Source organism: Hemitrygon akajei, unplaced genomic scaffold (genome assembly GCF_048418815.1).
Source record: "Hemitrygon akajei unplaced genomic scaffold, sHemAka1.3 Scf000100, whole genome shotgun sequence".
Classification (NCBI taxonomy): Eukaryota; Metazoa; Chordata; class Chondrichthyes; order Myliobatiformes; family Dasyatidae; genus Hemitrygon; species Hemitrygon akajei.
The window spans coordinates 347,529-364,532 of NW_027331986.1; the positions used below are offsets into that span (position 1 = coordinate 347,529).

The 17,004-nt window shown below is 44.3% G+C and overlaps 2 protein-coding genes across 2 annotated transcripts in view; both read right to left on the bottom strand.

Annotated features, from left to right (window-relative positions):
- Positions 1-13,694, bottom strand: part of LOC140723080 (uncharacterized) — an 83,623-nt gene extending 69,929 nt beyond the window's left edge. The window contains exon 1 of the mRNA XM_073037700.1: positions 13,677-13,694. The gene's annotated coding sequence lies outside the window, so the exon portion shown is untranslated. The remainder of the gene's footprint in view (positions 1-13,676) is intronic.
- Positions 1-17,004, bottom strand: part of LOC140723079 (uncharacterized) — a 561,502-nt gene that overhangs the window by 90,038 nt on the left and 454,460 nt on the right. The window lies entirely within an intron of this gene.

Consider the following 17,004-nt stretch of genomic DNA (forward strand, 5'->3'; position numbering starts at 1 on the left):
GATTCTGAGCAAAAAATTCCCGTTAATTAAAAATGAGATCACAAAAACTTCAGAAAAATGGGAAAAAAGAACCAAAAACCTGGTCACAAAGTGGCCAAGAGAAGGAACGTTTGATGTAAATTTGTGCGAAGAAATGGAGGGACTAATAAAAAATTACAAACCAAAAGATAAATCTAAGAAAAGAGGGCAAAAAAGAGAACGAGAAGTGGAAGTGCTAAAACTCTTCAGAACGGAGGGGGAAAGGCTGAGGAGGACAGGTAGAATATTGATTACAAGCGAGGAAAACACTAAGGTGCTGGAGAAACAGCCTGTTAGAGAGAGAGAAGGGTACGGTGAGAAGCTGGCTTCGGCTCCGTACCCGGATGCGAAAGAAACAGAAAAAAACCCTCCCTATAATGAGGAAGGAACCCCTAAACAGTGCCCCCTGCTGACGGGAACAGTAAACATGCAGGGAGAAGTTCAGGTTTGGGATAATGAGGAAAAAAAACAATACGAAAAGGAAAAAGCGGCGATATGGAAGGAGATACTGGCAGAAAGGATAAAGATAGAACAGGTACAGAGAGAAATGGAAGAAGGGATTGAACGAATGAAATATTTGAGAGAGGAAAAGGAGTATGAGGAGTATCGGTTATACCATAGAAATAAACAGACTAGAAAAGAAAGTGACTCATCGGAGGAGCAAGTGTTAAGTGGAAAGAGAGGATACGAGAATTTGTGGGGAAGAGGTAGGGGGCAGAAACCTAGAAGGACAGAAGGAGGCAGTAGGGGAGCGACTTGCGGAAGTAGAGAGAGAGCTAGATAAGTTACTGAAAGGGGATTGCCAGGAGAGATGCGAAAAATACTCTAGGGGCCAACCAAGTATTGAATCAAGACAGAAAGGGAGGACTGCACAGGGAGACCGAGGGAAGAGCAGGACCCCGGAGACATTTGTGTGGGAGGCAGTAAAGACATACCCTGAGGCAGTTGGGGAGTCAGGTGAGGAGGAGAGCCGGGGCAGGTGGGAAGAAGGAGGAAGAATGATGCCGTTGTTAGTTAAAGGATCAGGACAAGTGCAGTATATCCCTTGGGGATCCCAGGACCTAGAAGGGCTGAAAAACACTCTGCCCAATTTACATGAAGGAGCAGGGAAATGGATTAGAGCCTTCGAAGAAGAAACAGCGCGACGATTATTGGCTATGGGAGATTTGAAGGCACTGTTGATAAGGTTGATGGGAACCTCCAAATTTAACGAACTAATGGAAATGGCTGGCATAGTAAACTCGAACGACCCGAGAACTGATGGAGATGGGTTTGACAGAGTGAGGCAGAGGGTCTGGCAGGCCCTCAGAAAGCTTTATCCACCTAAAGTGGACCCCAAAGCCTTAAAAGGGGATCCACTGGGAGACACTGAAAACCCAGCAGCCTACGTAGAAAACCAGTTGAAAAGGTGGAGACTGGAGACTGAGCAAGAGGTGGAGAATATCTTATTTATGACCTCACTGTTCCGACATAGCATTTTGGATGCAATGCCTCCACAAGTAAAATCCAAACTGGAGGAAGTGGTTGGGCTGACGTAAATGACCCCACAAGAATTTAGAGACAACGTAGTCCATGCGGTTGAGAAATACCGGAAAGACAAATGAAGGTTGGCTGAGCAGCAGGAAGAGGTGCAAAGAAAGTTAATACAAATGCAGCTCGAAGAACTCAAAAAGAAGGAAAAAGAGAAAAACAAAAAGATGCTGCCAGCAACCACCAGTTCGAGTACAGCCATCGAACTGGACAAAGCACTGTTATATGGAGGGACCGATCATACTGTAAGACAAGGGCTGGAAAACCCCATGCCAATAAATGTCTTTGAGGGAGCATTCTCACAAATGCCCTATCAGGGACAGACTAAATTCAAACAGCCCAGACAGGACTGGAAGTCCCAAGGAGGGGGACAGAGGAGCTATGGGCAAAGGGGACCAGTGAGGAAACAGTGGGAAAGAGAGGTAGAGAGATTGTGCTGGGAATGTAATCAGCCAGGCACATGAGAAGAGATTGTCCGTTTATACTATGGCCTGTCACACACCAGCAGGACCCGATAAGAAGGGAACTAAAGTTTAGCCAAGGACCAGTCCCAAGCGGACCTGTGAACCCCTATGCGAGGTATTAGGGTGCCCTGAGAACTTGAGTGGGAAGGGACATTACCCAATGATAACAAGGGAGGCAGATGAGGAACCCATTGTTCAGGTTATGTTAGAAGGGCAACTGACACCAATGATGATAGATACTGGAGCCACGTACACTTGCGTACAGCCACAGCATGCCCTTCACCTTCCCATGTCAGGAAAGTTTATTAAGACTGTAGGGTACTCGGGGAAAACACAGCTGACACAGTGCCCGGCTCCAGTGCGGTTGAGAATGGGAAATAAAGAAATTGTTTTGCCGGTGCTAGTATTTCAAGGAACTCCGATTAATTTGTTAGGCAGAGATGCCTTGTTGCAACTGGAATTAAAATTAGAATGCACCAGAACTGGACTGAGTGTGAAAAGAGCAGGGGCTCAATTGATAGTGCAAGAAGACAAGAAGGCTAATGTCTTTTGGATAGGAGACATCGCAGATCAGATTCAGGAAACCTGGGAAAAATGGAAAAAGGGCGTGCAGGCTATATTACCCAGGGCTGTAATGCCGAAATCTGAGCTACATTGTACAGTGATTTTTGACGAGACTCAGAACAGGGAGTTAGAGGAGAGATGACACCTGGAGGTATGTACCCAACAGCACCTGGAAGGGGGGGCTGTGATAATTGGAAAGCAAGGGGCAGCTTTACAAGTTAAGTGGACACCTTTTTAGAAAAATGGTACAGGATACCGGAGGCTGCGCCCCACGTAACGTTATTGGTAAATAAGGGGTATCAGTCTAAAGGCTTAGGACCTTTAGTTAAGAGTGCTGAAACCGTAACAGTGTGGAGGAAAATCACGCCAGAGGTGTGGAGATCAGAAGACAACAGTTGTATTAAAATAATGGTAAGTGTAGATATGGTAGGGACAGTGAGAGAGGTCGAAATAACTCCCCAACCACACATGCCCTTGCTGGGAAAGGAAAGAGGCCAGCAGAAAGATAAAAGGTTAGATGAGTTTCTGTCTATTCTGTGGTCACAGCATGACACGGACGTAGGGAAAATAAAAACAGCTAGTCCGGTGGAAATAAGGCTGAAAAAAGGAGCAATTCCACCCAGGAGACCACAATACCCACTAAGACCAGAAGCAGAAGAGGGAATAGCATCGACAGTGCAGGGGTTGCTTGAAATAGGAGTGCTTAAAAGAACAAACAGTCCATGCAATACCCCATTGTTGCCGGTCTTAAAAGCAGATAAATCTAAGTGGAGATTGGTGCATGATTTGCGAGCGGTAAATGATGTGGTAGAGGACTGGCCAGCGGTAGTCCCCAACCCACACACGCTTTTGACTAATGTTCCACCAGAAGCAAGTTACTTTTCAGTGATTGGTTTGTGTTCGGCTTTCTTCAGCATTCCTCTAGCCGATCAGTGTCAGTATTTGTTTGCATTTACTTACAGAGGTGCTCAGTATACCTATACCAGAATGCCGCAAGGATTTAAACATTCACCACACATTTTTAATCCGGTATTGAAGGCAGACCTAGAGGGCATACCATTGGAAAGTACATTGTTACAGTATGTGGATGACCTGTTGATTTGCTCCCACAGCGAGGAACAGTGTAAGCAGGACACTATAACTCTTGTTAGAGAAATTAGCGTGCGGAGGACATAAAGTATCCAAAAAGAAACTGCAATTTTGCACGCAGCAAGTGGAATACTTAGGCAGGGTAATATGCAAGGGAGTGAAGGCGATAGTACCAGATCAGATTGAGGCAATAACTAAGGCCCCAAAACCTCAAGTCCCCAGGGCAGATGATGACGTTTTTGGGAATGGCAGGGTACAGCTCAGATTGGATAGGAGAATATGCTGAGATTGTGGCACCTTTGAGAAAGATAATGAAAGAAGCAGGACATACAAATTTGAAGAACGGCTTACAGTGGAATGGAGAGGCGGAGATAGCTTTCAATACTATTAAGCAGGAATTGCAGTCAGCACCAGCATTAGCTTTGCCTGACTACGAGAAGGTTTTTCATTTGTATGTATCCAACCGACAGGAGGGTTATGTCACAGCGGTTCTAACACAAGAGACAGGCACAGGAAAAGCAAAGCAGCCGGTAGCATACTACAGTACGAGACTAGATGAGGTGGCTCAGGGGTATCCACCCTGTTATCAGGGACTGGCGGCGCTGTACTATGCATATGAAAAGGCATCATCTGTAACCCTGAGCTATCCTGTGACTCTGTACACACACCACAATGTAGCAGAATTGCTAGAAAGGGGGAAATTTGTGCTGACACCAGCCAGGATAGCAGCGTATCAGATGCTATTGACATTTCCAGACATAACTATACAGAGATGCACTACCAGTAATATAGCCGATTTTGTCCCTTTGGGCTATGAAGAAAAACCCCATGATCGTGTAGGGAAGACGATGGCATTTGCCAAATTGAGAGAAGATTTACGGTCAGAACCACTAGAGGATGCAGATACAAAGGTTCTGTTCGTAGATGGCTCTTGTTATAGGGATTATGATGGAAATCACGCAGGGTTCTCAGTAGTGCAGCAGGATCAGTCGAGCTATAAGATTATTAGGATGAAGTCCTGTCCCCAACCGTGTTCCGCCCAACTAGCAGAAATCAAAGCCCTGACAGCTGCGTGTGAAATGATGAAAGGTGAGAAAGTAGACATCTATACTGATTCAGCATATTCTCATGGAGTATGCCATTTGTTCGGGGCAGTGTGGAAGCAGAGAGGTTTTAAAAAAAGTAGCGGAGATCCCATACAACATTGTCAGCAAATTCTAGACTTGATAAAAGCCATAATGAAACCTAAAGCATTGGCTATAGTAAAATGCCAGGCACATAAAAAGGGAAACGATGTAATAACAAAGGGAAATCAAGCTGCAGACGAGGCAGCTAGAAAAGCGTCTGGATGTACGTCAGCCGTCATTGCCCCCCAGGTAAGCCTAACTCCAGAACCTGACGTAGAGGACCTAATTGAAATACAAGGTAAGGCAACTTTGGCAGAACAGACAATGTGGAGAAAAAGGGGGGCCAAGCAGAACCCGGAAGGCTTGTGGAGCACGGAAGACGGTTTGTTGGTAGCGCCCACCCCTCTACTGACGATTCTGATTCCAGAAGCGCATGGGATGGACCATTGTGCAAGGGGGGAAGTGATAGGGAAAATAAAGAAGGATGGTTTTCGGTCGCCTTATTTACAGGCTTCAGTGGACTTTGTCTTATCACAGTGCGAGGTATGCGCACAAAATAATGCTCGGAAGGGAATTACAACCCCAATAGGTCACATTCCTGTACCTGAAGGACCATTTAAACATCTAGTGATCGATTATGTAGACATGATAAAGACAGTGAGAGGTAAAAGATTGGTAATGAATTGGTAATTACTGGTAGTAATTGATCGATTTAGCAGATGGGTGGAGGCGCTACCTTCAAGAGATCAAGGGGCAAAGACAGTGGTAAAATTGGTAATTGATTGGTAATTACTGGTAGTAATTGATCGATTTAGCAGATGGGTGGAGGCGGTACCTTCAAGAGATCAAGGGGCAAAGACAGTGGTAAAATTTCTGACAAATAAAGTGATACCAAGGTTTGGAATACCTACAGAAGTTAGCTCAGACAATGGTTCAGCTTTTATCCAGAAAGTGGTCAAACTGGTACTACAGGCACTGAGGATAAAACAAAGATTTGGATGTGTATACCACCCTCAGTCGCAGGGCATGGTAGAGAGAATTAATGGAACCCTGAAAGCCAAACTAAACAAAATTTGTGCAGACACTAAACTTAATTGGGTCAATGCTTTACCGTTAGAATTGATGAGTTACCGCATGCAAACTAATCGAATAACATGCCTGACACCACATGAGATGCTCACTGGGAAGCTATCATACCTGTGATAGGGGTAAGCAAAAATGTTGATTGGATAAACTATATATACTACAATCAACAGAGATTCATCAACTACATCGATGATGCACTGGAGGCCTTAGGGCAACAGCTGGATGCAACTAGCAGGGTGACGTGGCAAAACAGACAGGTACTGGATTGGCTTTTGGCAGAGAAAGGGGGTGTGTGTGTAATGTTTGGAGAACAATGCTGCACTTACATACCGAACAATACTAGCCCATAAGGGTCTTTCACCAGAGCAATGAATAAGTTAAAGAATCTGCAGACGGAGATCAAACAGAATGCAGGATTTGAACATCAGTTCTTTGATTGGTTGGAAAGTAGACTCGGAGGATGGAGAGCATGGCTAACTAAAATAGCAATAACTATCAGTATTATATTGTTGAGCTGTGCGTTTGTGCTGTGCTGTTTTCTTCCTTGTCTCAAATCTCTTGTAGTGCGTGCTGCAACCAAACAATTTCCAATGCTCGTGGCAATTACTGAAGCAAGCTTAGTGGAGAAAGAAACACCGAAAATGTATCGTTACAGCCTACAACACCTGCAGGATGAACAAGAGCAAAACAACAGTGTGGAAGTAAATTGTAAGGGCTTCTGAGTCTTTTTCCCTGTCTCAGGTACAGAAGGACAGGTTTTTGGCTCAGCGGCCCAGGGTAACAGGGAGAGAATACTTTGAGGTCTTGGCGCAGAAAATTATAGTTTAACCTGAGATTTGGGAATAAGTGCTTGAGTTTATTGGGGCTTTTGTGCGCAGACTCTTTGTCTTTTCTCTGTGTGAGACCCTCTGGGTCTCAAAGGGGGGATATATTGGAGTATAAAAGTTGAGATTATTTGATGTGTAACCAAAACTATGTAGTCAGCTTTGAACCTTGCTATTTGCTATGCATGTACCCAATTTAGTAGGAGAATGAAATCTTAAGAATGTAGAAGACAATGGTGTGTTATTGAGAGGTAGCTAAGAGATGTAGATTAGAACATGATTAAGTCAGTGGGTAGAAACAATAGTGGCGGATGTACGTGTGATACGCAACTATAGACCGATTGCATATGCTAATGCAACTAAGCCAGGAGATTGCTATAAAACATGCTATGTCCAAGGATCGGTGGGCAATCAGCGACTAGCTCAATGACTGTCTCAGCTTTGATTTGCAAATTAAAGTTTAATACTTCTTGAAGAATCTTCTGCATCTCCTGGTCATTTGTGGGGCACGAAAAAACACGACAAAATTATCCAATGACAGAAATGTTCTTTCTTGTGAGTCTGGAAGAGAGATTCTCATGGCCTTTTGCTGGGGAGAGATGAGAAGACGTGAATGGAGAGAGTGGGCCCTTTTTCTTTTTTTTGTTTTCTTTACTAACCCTATAATCAAAGGAAGAATTATAAATCTTAATAGTTTAATCACATATTATGTACCATTTGTTATTTCAGGTGTCACACAGACGCAAACCTATAAAACTACCAGCAACAATTGAACACACTTGGAGTCTGGTTTTGCAGTTAACAAACACTATTTAATTGGTAACTACTAATAATAGTGAACTTAAACCAGATAATGCTAGGGTTAGCAATGTTATGCATATATAGGTGTGAATACAGGTTTCCCCCGGTATCTGAAGGTAGAGTGTTCCTATGAAACCGTTTGTAAACCGAAATGTCATGAAGTGAAGAAGCAATTACCATTAATCTAAATGAGAAAAGATTTTGGACGTTCCCAGACCCAAAGAATAACCCACCAAATCATACCAAATAGCACATAAAACCTAAAATAACACTAACCTATGGTAAAAGTAGGAATGATATGATAAATATACACACTATATAAAGTAGAAATATTGTATTTACAGTGTAGTTTCACTGAAAATCGGGAAGATAGTGAACTGAAATTGATTTGGAGAGAAAAAGAATCGGCACGTGCACAGCTATGCACGTACACACATGCGTACACAACTGCCGCACAAGGCTTCACGGTCATGGTAGTCTTTTTCGGGGTAAACTCACATATAAAGGAGGCATCATCTTTATCGTAAAAGCGAAAATCCTCTTTGGTCAGCAAAAACAGGTACTAATGTAGGTCTTTCGTAACAGTGAGCTGTCGTAAAGCGAATGTCCGAAAAACGGGGGCCACCTGTATATAAAATCCAAAACCTCGGTGGTAAACGACATAGTCTTACAATGGTGTGGTAGATTCAATTTAGTTCACAAGATTGGGGGGGGGGGGAGGAGGAGGGAGGGAGAGGGAGATGTAATCCAAGTAAACAGGTGTTGTCGACCTTTTACCCTAACCCTAACCCTAACCCTAACCCTAACCCTGACCCTAGCCCTAACCCTAACCCTAGCCCTAACCCTAGCTCTAACCCTAACCCTGACCCTGACCCTGACCCTAACCCTAACCCTAACCTTTTCCAATGCCCATCAAATCTTCCAAGTTAGCCAGACGTGACCAACTCAAGAGCACCTTTTCAAGAGAAAGTCTACCAACCCAGGCAAGGGTTAGACTCACCGGTAGATTCCACAGGGTCGCTCTTACACACACTAACAGCCATAGATCGATTCTTCTTTATCGATCCTCAAATCCCACCCTGCTAGAAAGTCCAACTGGCAGAAACTTTCATCACTACTCTTCGTGCATCTGCGTGTCCTGCGAGAAAAGCAGTTACGTGTGTTTAAATACCGTTGTGCTGAACACCAGCTGTCCATCAGGTAGCTCCGCCCCTCTCTCAGTAAGAAGTCGCTTGCTTGTTCTGTGTCGGTAAAGGATCATTCTGACCTTGCTTAACCACAGAGAACATAAACATTAGCTGGTCACCATAGCAACTCTGCACTTCTGCAGAAATCCAACAGCGTGTCCAAAGTCAGTCTTGGTTCTCTTTGCATTTTAAAGAGACAGTCCACAGAAAGTATGAACGCCAGGGGCAGATTACACAGGGGACACATCGTTCAGTATCCACCCAAATGAGATTCTTCAGTTTGGCCAGACTGGGGTGGGCGGGCTATAACCCTCTCTGTTAAGCTGCCAGTAGAACTGAGAGCTACATAAGATTAGATGACTGAGTGAATACGTTCCCACATTCGCAGCAGGTGAATGGCCTCTCCCCAGTGTGAACTCAATGATGCAAACTGGTTGATTTGGCTGAGAGAATCTTTTCCCAAAGTCTGAGCAGATCAGTCTCTACCCAGTGTGAAGTCGCTGGTGTGCCTTTAGGATGGATGACTGAGTGAATCCTTTCCCATAGTCTGAACAGATGAACGGCTTCTCACCAGTGTGAACTCGCTGATGTACCTTCAGATGGGATGATGAAGTGAATCCCTTCCCACAGTCTGAGCAGGTGAATGGCCTCTTACCAGTGTGAACTCGCTGATGTATCTTCAGATGGGATGACGAAGCGAATCCCTTCCCACAGTCTGAGCAGGTGATTGGCCACTCTCAAGTGTGAACTCCCTGGTGTGCCTTCAGTCAAGATAACTGAGTGAATCCTTTCCCACAGTCCGAGCAGGTGAATGGCTTCTCTCCAGTGTGAACTCGCTGATGTACCTTCAGATGGGATGACGAAGCGAATCCCTTCCCACAGTCTGAGCAGGTGAATGGCCTCTCTCTGGTGTGAACTCGCTGATGTACATTAAGTTGAGGTAACTCGGTGAATCCCTTCCCGCAGTCTGAGCAGGTGAACGGCCACTCTCCGGTGTGAACTGACCGGTGTTTCAGTAACTGATTTGATGAAGTGAATCCTTTCCCACAGTCTGAGCAGGTGAATGGCCTCTCCCCAGTGTGAACTGACTGGTGTGTCCACAGGTGGGATGACAGACTGAATCCTTTCTCACCCACAGAACAGGTGAATGGCCTTGCCCAGTGTGAACTTGCTGATGTACTTTCAGTTGAGATGACCGAGTGAATCCATTCCCACTGTCTGAGCAGATGAATGGGCTCCCCCCATGTAAACTAACGGGCATGCCAGTTGGTCAGATGATCGAGTGAATCCCTCCTGACAGTCTGAGCAGGAAGGATGATCGACTGAATCCCATACTCCACTTCTTAAATATCTGGATAGAGACAGCAAAACTGGTGTGTTGTGTTCGAGATTCCCGTAGGCAAATTCCTTGCCATTTTTAACCTGTAAAAAGATTTACAAAATCCATCAATGGGTGTAGGACAACATTTCAGATGAGATTACTTGAGTTGTCAAGGTGTGAGCTGGTATCACACTGTTACAGTTGTAACGGGGGGTTTCTTTTTCTTTGTTACTGTGTATGTAATCAAAATGGCGTCTTTGTTTTGTTAAAAGTAGGAATGCTGGCGCCTGTGTTAATAGTAGGAATGCTAGCGTCTTTGTTATGATAAGTGCTGGAAGCTTGTTTGGGGACTGTAAACTGATTGTTGGCGGGGATTTTGGGGAGTCGGGGCGATGGAGTGAGAGAGAGAGGACGGGATGCTGGAAGCTGGGCGATAGAACGGACTCTGAGCGGGGGGTCCCCGGCCCAAAGTTTTCGGTGATGAGAGGAGATGGAGACAGAGGAGTGTGGAGCGTCTGGTCGACCACCGTGGGGGTCCCAGGAGGCGGGTCGAGGAAGTCGGAGGGGATCGAATGGTGGCCAGGAGACTTCAGTAATTGAGCTCCAACGGTTGTGCACGAAGTGGTTTGGACTTTGATAAGTTTGGCGCCTTTTCTTTTTTTTCTCTTATTCATATATACTCTATCGTTAGTAATCGCTTAGTTATAGTAATCTTTATAAATTGTACTCATTTAATCGCATAAGGTGTACTGTCTGTTTTTTGGGCGATGCGGGGACATCACACAGCATCCACACTAGCTGGTTACCCAGTTTGGTGGGGCCGAAGGCCACTCCCCCTAGACTAGAACGAGTTTGAGCGATGCCTGAGGCGACCCAGGGGTTACACAGTGAAGTTTAACCCAAGTTGGAGAGAGAAATCATCTCCTGACAGGGCAGAGTGCTGATATCTGGAATGACCATCAAACTCTCTGATGCTCTTCCTGTCTCTAAAAGAATGGGGCATTTCTGCCGTCTCCAATCTGTGACCTGGCTCAGTTTGACTCTCTCCATTGGTATTATTCCCTGTTCCGACTGAGCTGCATGGGTTCCTGGCCCCACAGTAACTGAAACACTCTCACGAAAATAGCCTGCAATCCGTTCCATGCACCCACAACTCTCAGTGTAAATAAAGTTACCCCTGACATCCCCTCCGTATCAACTTTCAAGCACCTTAAAACTATGCTCCCTCACGTTAGCCATTTCAGCACTGGGGAAAAATCCTCTGGCTATCCACACGATCAGTGTCCCTCATCATCCTATACATCTGAAAAAGGCTCTAAACATAAACAAAGATATTATACATTTCTTTGAGGATTTGTTGGGAATTGACAACATTATGACAGTATAGATAGGGTACAAATAAGCAGCTTCTTCCACTGAGGATGGGTGCGATGACAACCAGAGGTCATGGGTAAGTGGGGAAGTGAAAATTTAATGAGAACATTTGGAAAAGCTCTTTACTGAAATGGTTGTGAGAGTGTGGAATGAGATGCCAGCACAAGTGGTGAATATGAGCTCGGTTTCACCATTTAAAAGAAGTTTGGATGGGAGCCTGGATGGTAGGGGTATGGAGGGTGATGGTCCCGGTGCAGGTAGTTGCATTAGACAGTTTAAATGTTTGTTTGGCATTGACTGGATTGGTTAAATAGCCTGTTTCTGTACTGAACTTCTCCATGTTTCTGTGACAGAGAAGCTGGCCAAACTTGTTTGGAAGGGAAAAGGTAGGAGTGACAACAGAGCAACAATGGCTGGAGTTTCTGGGAGAATTCAGGAGCTGAGTGATCGATACATCCCAAAGAAATGGAAGCATTGTAAAGGCAGGAGGACACAACTGTGGCTGAAATGAGAAGCCAAAGCCAACATAAAAGCCAAAGAGAGGGCAATCAAAAGAGCAAAAACTATTGGAAGCTTTAAAAACCAACAGAAGACGACTAAAAAAAAAGTCAGATGAGCTCGGGGATGGAATTATGATACTGTTGTCATTAATGAGTCTGAGGCATTTAGAGGAACAAAATATCGGGGGCATCAATATCTCTTGAAAACCAAGGTTCCCTGCACCAGTTACCTTTCAACATACAAACTCTACACTCTCAAAAATGTCTCTTCTGAAGGCCTCCCGCTTACCAAGTACTCCTTTGCCAGAAAACAGCCTATCCCAAACCACACTTGTCAGGTCCTTTTGACATCATCAAAACTGACCTTTCATCCCCTCTGTTCTGTTCCTCTAACTAACGAATCCCTTCTCACCCGTTTGACTTTCCTCTGCCAGGTAATCCCTCCTTCACCAACAGTTTCTAAAGCGGCCCACCTGGCTGTTGTGTGCGATGGCAACAAGAGTACTCTGCGATGGCTATTTAACTTCATTCCCCTTCATGTCTCTCAACCAGTTTCCTGTGTCCTGCACCTTAGGTGTAACTCACCTCTCTTCATGTCATATCTATCACCCACTCCAACTGCTGGATGATCCAGAATTCATCCATTTTCAGCTCCAACTCCTTAAAGTGCAGCTGGACGCACATCTTGTAGGTTAGGGTGTCAGGGACACTGGAGTTCTCCCCACCTTCCCACCAATGTCCCCTCTAATTTGTAATGACCAATGTGCACATAAATCTTGTACTGTGCATTCTTTTACCCAGTGACGACATGTGCACTGTGAATTTTATATAGAGGTATTCATTTTAACAGCCAGCAAATCACTATCTGTAAGAACTGTGATCTCCTCTGGGCTCGATTCAGTTCATCTGCACTCTCACACCATGTCACAGGCCTGTAATGGGTAATGAAGGATTTTCTCACCAGTGATTTTGCACATTGTCCATAAGTGGTTTGCTTGCTAAATTACACTTTAAAAAGTCAGATTTCCAAATATCACTCCAATTCTTCCCTCTTGTAAACTCTCCAACAACTTTTGCATCACCACAATACACATAGGTATCACCAGTTTCTGTATTGTACATAAATATTTCCCCTGAACCCTCCCCCAATGACTGACGGTGGTGAACTCAGTGATGGGAATGCCAATGAATATGAAGGGAAGGGCAGTAGTCTGTCTCACTGGAGTCTGGCACATTTGTGATGTGAAAGCTACTTGTTGTCCAGGGCAAAGGTTTTTGATATCATTATCTTCCCACAGAGAATGGTACAAAACATGTCGTCACGGGTAGAAAAGTCCAGTACAAAAGGAGGTGGAACAAGCAATACACACAAAATGCTGGAGGAACTCAGCAGGCCAGGTAGCATCAATGGAAAAGTGTACTAATGCTGAGTTCCGCCGGCATTTTGTGTGTGTTGCTTGGATTTCCAGCATCTACAGATTTCCTCTTCTTTGTGATTGGAGGTAGAACAAAGGTGATTTTCTCAACTAATGATGTAAATGATTTTGTTCCCTTTCTCCGAGTTCCTAATCCTTGTATTTAGACAGCTGGAGCTCAGCTCTGTCTGAGAGATCCATCGGTTCCCATTCCCTCATCAGCCGGAAGCTCCCCGGTGCCCGTGCCCGGATCGTGGGGCTGAGAGAGAGGAAAGAGAGCAGGACTGTCCCGGGATTGCGGACTATGATGTCCGGATTTCACAGGAATCGTCCCGAAGTCGGTGTTTAAGATAAAAACACGGAGAAATGCTCTTACCTGCAACCGACATTTTCAAGGCCTTCAGTGTATTGCGCGCATGCGTGATACTCAGGGACGTCCTCAGCCTGACGCCTGCGCATTTCATCGGTGCCTCAACGACAGCGAGATTCTTAACGCATGGCCCTATGGGTAATCACGCTGCCATTAAAGATTTGTGCAGGCACCGGTTCAAGGTCCATACTTTATTTTTTTCGTGTGTATCGAAAAATCTGCAGCTGTTTTAACGCAGAAAGTGGCTCCCATAAGCAATATACTCAATATCAACGTGTATCTAATGCCAAAGTAAAATGCAGTTATTAAACACAGGAGATTCTGCAGTTGCTGGGAATACAGAGACGCACACACACAAAATGCTGGAGGAACTCTGCAGTTCAAGCAGCAACTAAGCAGCGGAGTACACAGTCTAGGCATGCTGAAGAGGCTCGGTCTAAACGTTGTCTTTTTATTCCTCTTCACAATTGCTGCCTGACTGTTGATTTCCACCAGTATTTTGCAGAAATTAACCACCTTTTTTTTTCGATCAACCAGTTTCCAAATGCTTCTAATCTTTCTTTTGTAGCCACATCCTGCTGGTCCGATTCCTCCTCCTCGTAAACTCTGGACCCCATCTCTCTTTGCAGCCCCAAAGCCTGGCTCAATCTGGCAACTCTTTGGTTTTTGACTCTGCACCATCGAAGGTTCACTCGCTAGTCTGCTGTCAGACTTTAGAGGTGCATTGTGTTACGAGACTGCAGGTTCGTTTACTGTGAGTGTCGCTTTAAGTGCCTGAGCGAGGTGGGTCTTTGACGTAAAACACAAAGGGGGAGGGAGAGGGAGGGGGGAGAGGGGAGGGAGGGGGAGAGGGGATGGGGAGGGGGAGAGAGGGGAGGAGAGGGGAGAGGGGCGAGAACTTCAAAACCACAGTGATCTCATCGTCTTATTCAGACTGGAGAAAATCATTCAGGTGTATAAGATGATGAGAGGCATTGGTCGTGTGGATAGCCAGAGGCTTTTTCCCAGTGCAGAAACGGCTAACACGAGGGGGAATAGGTTTAAGCTGCTAGGAAGTAGGTACAGAGGAGATATCAGAGCAAAGTTTTTTAAGCAAAGAGTGGTGTGTGTGTGGAATGCACTGCCAGCGACGGTGGTAGAGGCGGATACAATAGGGTCTTTTAAGAGACTCTCAGATAGGTACATGGAGCTTAGGAAAATAGATTTCTATGATTCTATGAAATTCAAGGGAAATCTCCTATCCCACGGAGTGGTGTCTAGTTGCAACCTGTCATCTCAGGGAGAGTGATAGGGGAATGGCACGGATAGATTTTGATATACTGATATGGAACAGAAACATGGGCAGGACCAGATGGGCCGAGTGGCCTCTCTAGTGTACATTGTGAGTGTGGTAGAGACAGTAAGTACCTGAGACACAGGACCTGATACAGAACTGATTTATCTTTCACAGATCCACAATATTAAACACCAGTCTAGTTTAAGGCTAACATCAGCAGAACAGACTCCTCCAATGCTCAGTGACCAGGGTTCAGTCCTGGGTGCGATGAGCAGCCGCAAGAACTGCAGAATCTGACAGTAACAGTCCCTCATTAACCTGCAGCTGCCTTCAGTCACTGTGATGGCTAAACATTTAACACAGAACTGATTTGAACTTCCTCCCTGATGTAGGAGGGTTCAGACCGAAGATGTAGGGGAGAAGGAAAACAAAAAGATAATAAAGTTGTTTGCACCGTTAGGGATAAGCAGAGAGGAAGAGGTGGGGAGTTTCGTAAATGCATTTATTTTAATGCTAGGAGCATTGTAAGAAAGGTGGATGAGCGTAGAGCATGGATTGACACCTAGAAATATGATGTTGTAGCTATTAGTGAAACATGGTTGCAGAAGGGGTGTGATTGGCAACTAAATATTCCTAGATTTTGTTGTTTAAGGTGTGATAGAATCGGAGGGGCAAGAATTGCATTGCTTGTCCGAGAAAATATCGGGGTGGTGTTTTGACAGGATAAATTAGAGGGCTCGTCCTGGGAGGCTATTTGGGTGGAATTAAGGAATGGGAAAGGTGTAGTAACACTTTTAGGGGTGTATTATAGACCACCTAATGGGGAGCAAATTTGTAAGGAGATAGCAGATATTTGTAGTAAGCACAGGGTTGTGATTGTGGCAGATTTTAATTTTCTACACATAGACTGGGAAGCCCATTCTGTAAAATGGCTGCATGGTTTTGAGTTTGTAAAATGTGCGCAGGATAGTTTTTTGCAGCAATACATAGAGGTACCAACTAGAGAAGTGGCAGTGTTGGATCTCCTGCTGGGAATGAGATAGCTCAGGTGACGGAGATATGTGTTGGGGAGCACATTGGGTCCAGTGATCACAATACCATTTGTTTCAAAATAATTATGGAGAAGGATGTGACTGGAACCAGGGTTGAGATTTTTGATTGGAGAAAGGCTAACTTTGAGGAGATGCAAAAAGATTTAGGAGTGGATTGGGACAATTTGTTTATGGGAAGGATATAATAGAGAAATGGAGGTCATTTAAATGTGAAATTTTGAGGGTACAGAATCTTTATGTTCCTATTAGGTTGAAAGGAAAGGTTAAAAGTTCGAGAGTGCCATGGTTTTCAAGGGATATTGGAAACTTGGTTAGGGAAATTAGAGAGATCTATAATAAATATAGGCAGCATGGAGCAATTGTGGTGCTCGAGGAATATAAAGAATGTAAAAAGAATCTAATATAAAGAATGTAAAAATGTAAAAATAAATTAGAAAAGCTAAAAGAGGATATGAGGCTGCTTTGGCAAGTAAGGTGAAAATGAATCTAAAGGGTTTCTACAGTTATATTAATAGCAAAAGGATAATGAGGGATAAAATTGGTCCCTTAAAGAATCAGAGTGGACAGCTATGTGTGGAGGCAAAAGGAATGGGGGAGGTTTTGAAAAATTTATTTTCATTGGTATTCACTTAGGAGAATTATATTGAACTGTGTAAGGTAAGGGAAACAAGTAGGGTAGTTATGGAAACTAAGAGGATTAACAAAGAGGAAGTAGATAGATAGATAGATAGAAAGATAAATAGATAGATAGATACTTTATTCATCCCCATGGGGAAATTCAACTTTTTTTCCAATGTCCCATACACTTGTTGTAGCAAAACTAATTACATACAATACTTAACGCAGTAAGAAATATGATATGCATCTAAATCACTATCTCAAAAAGCATTAATAATAGCTTTTAAAAAGTTCTTAAGTCCTGGCGGTTGAATTGTAAAGCCTAATGGCATTGGGGAGTATTGACCTCTTCATCCTGTCTGAGGAGCATTGCATCGATAGTAACCTG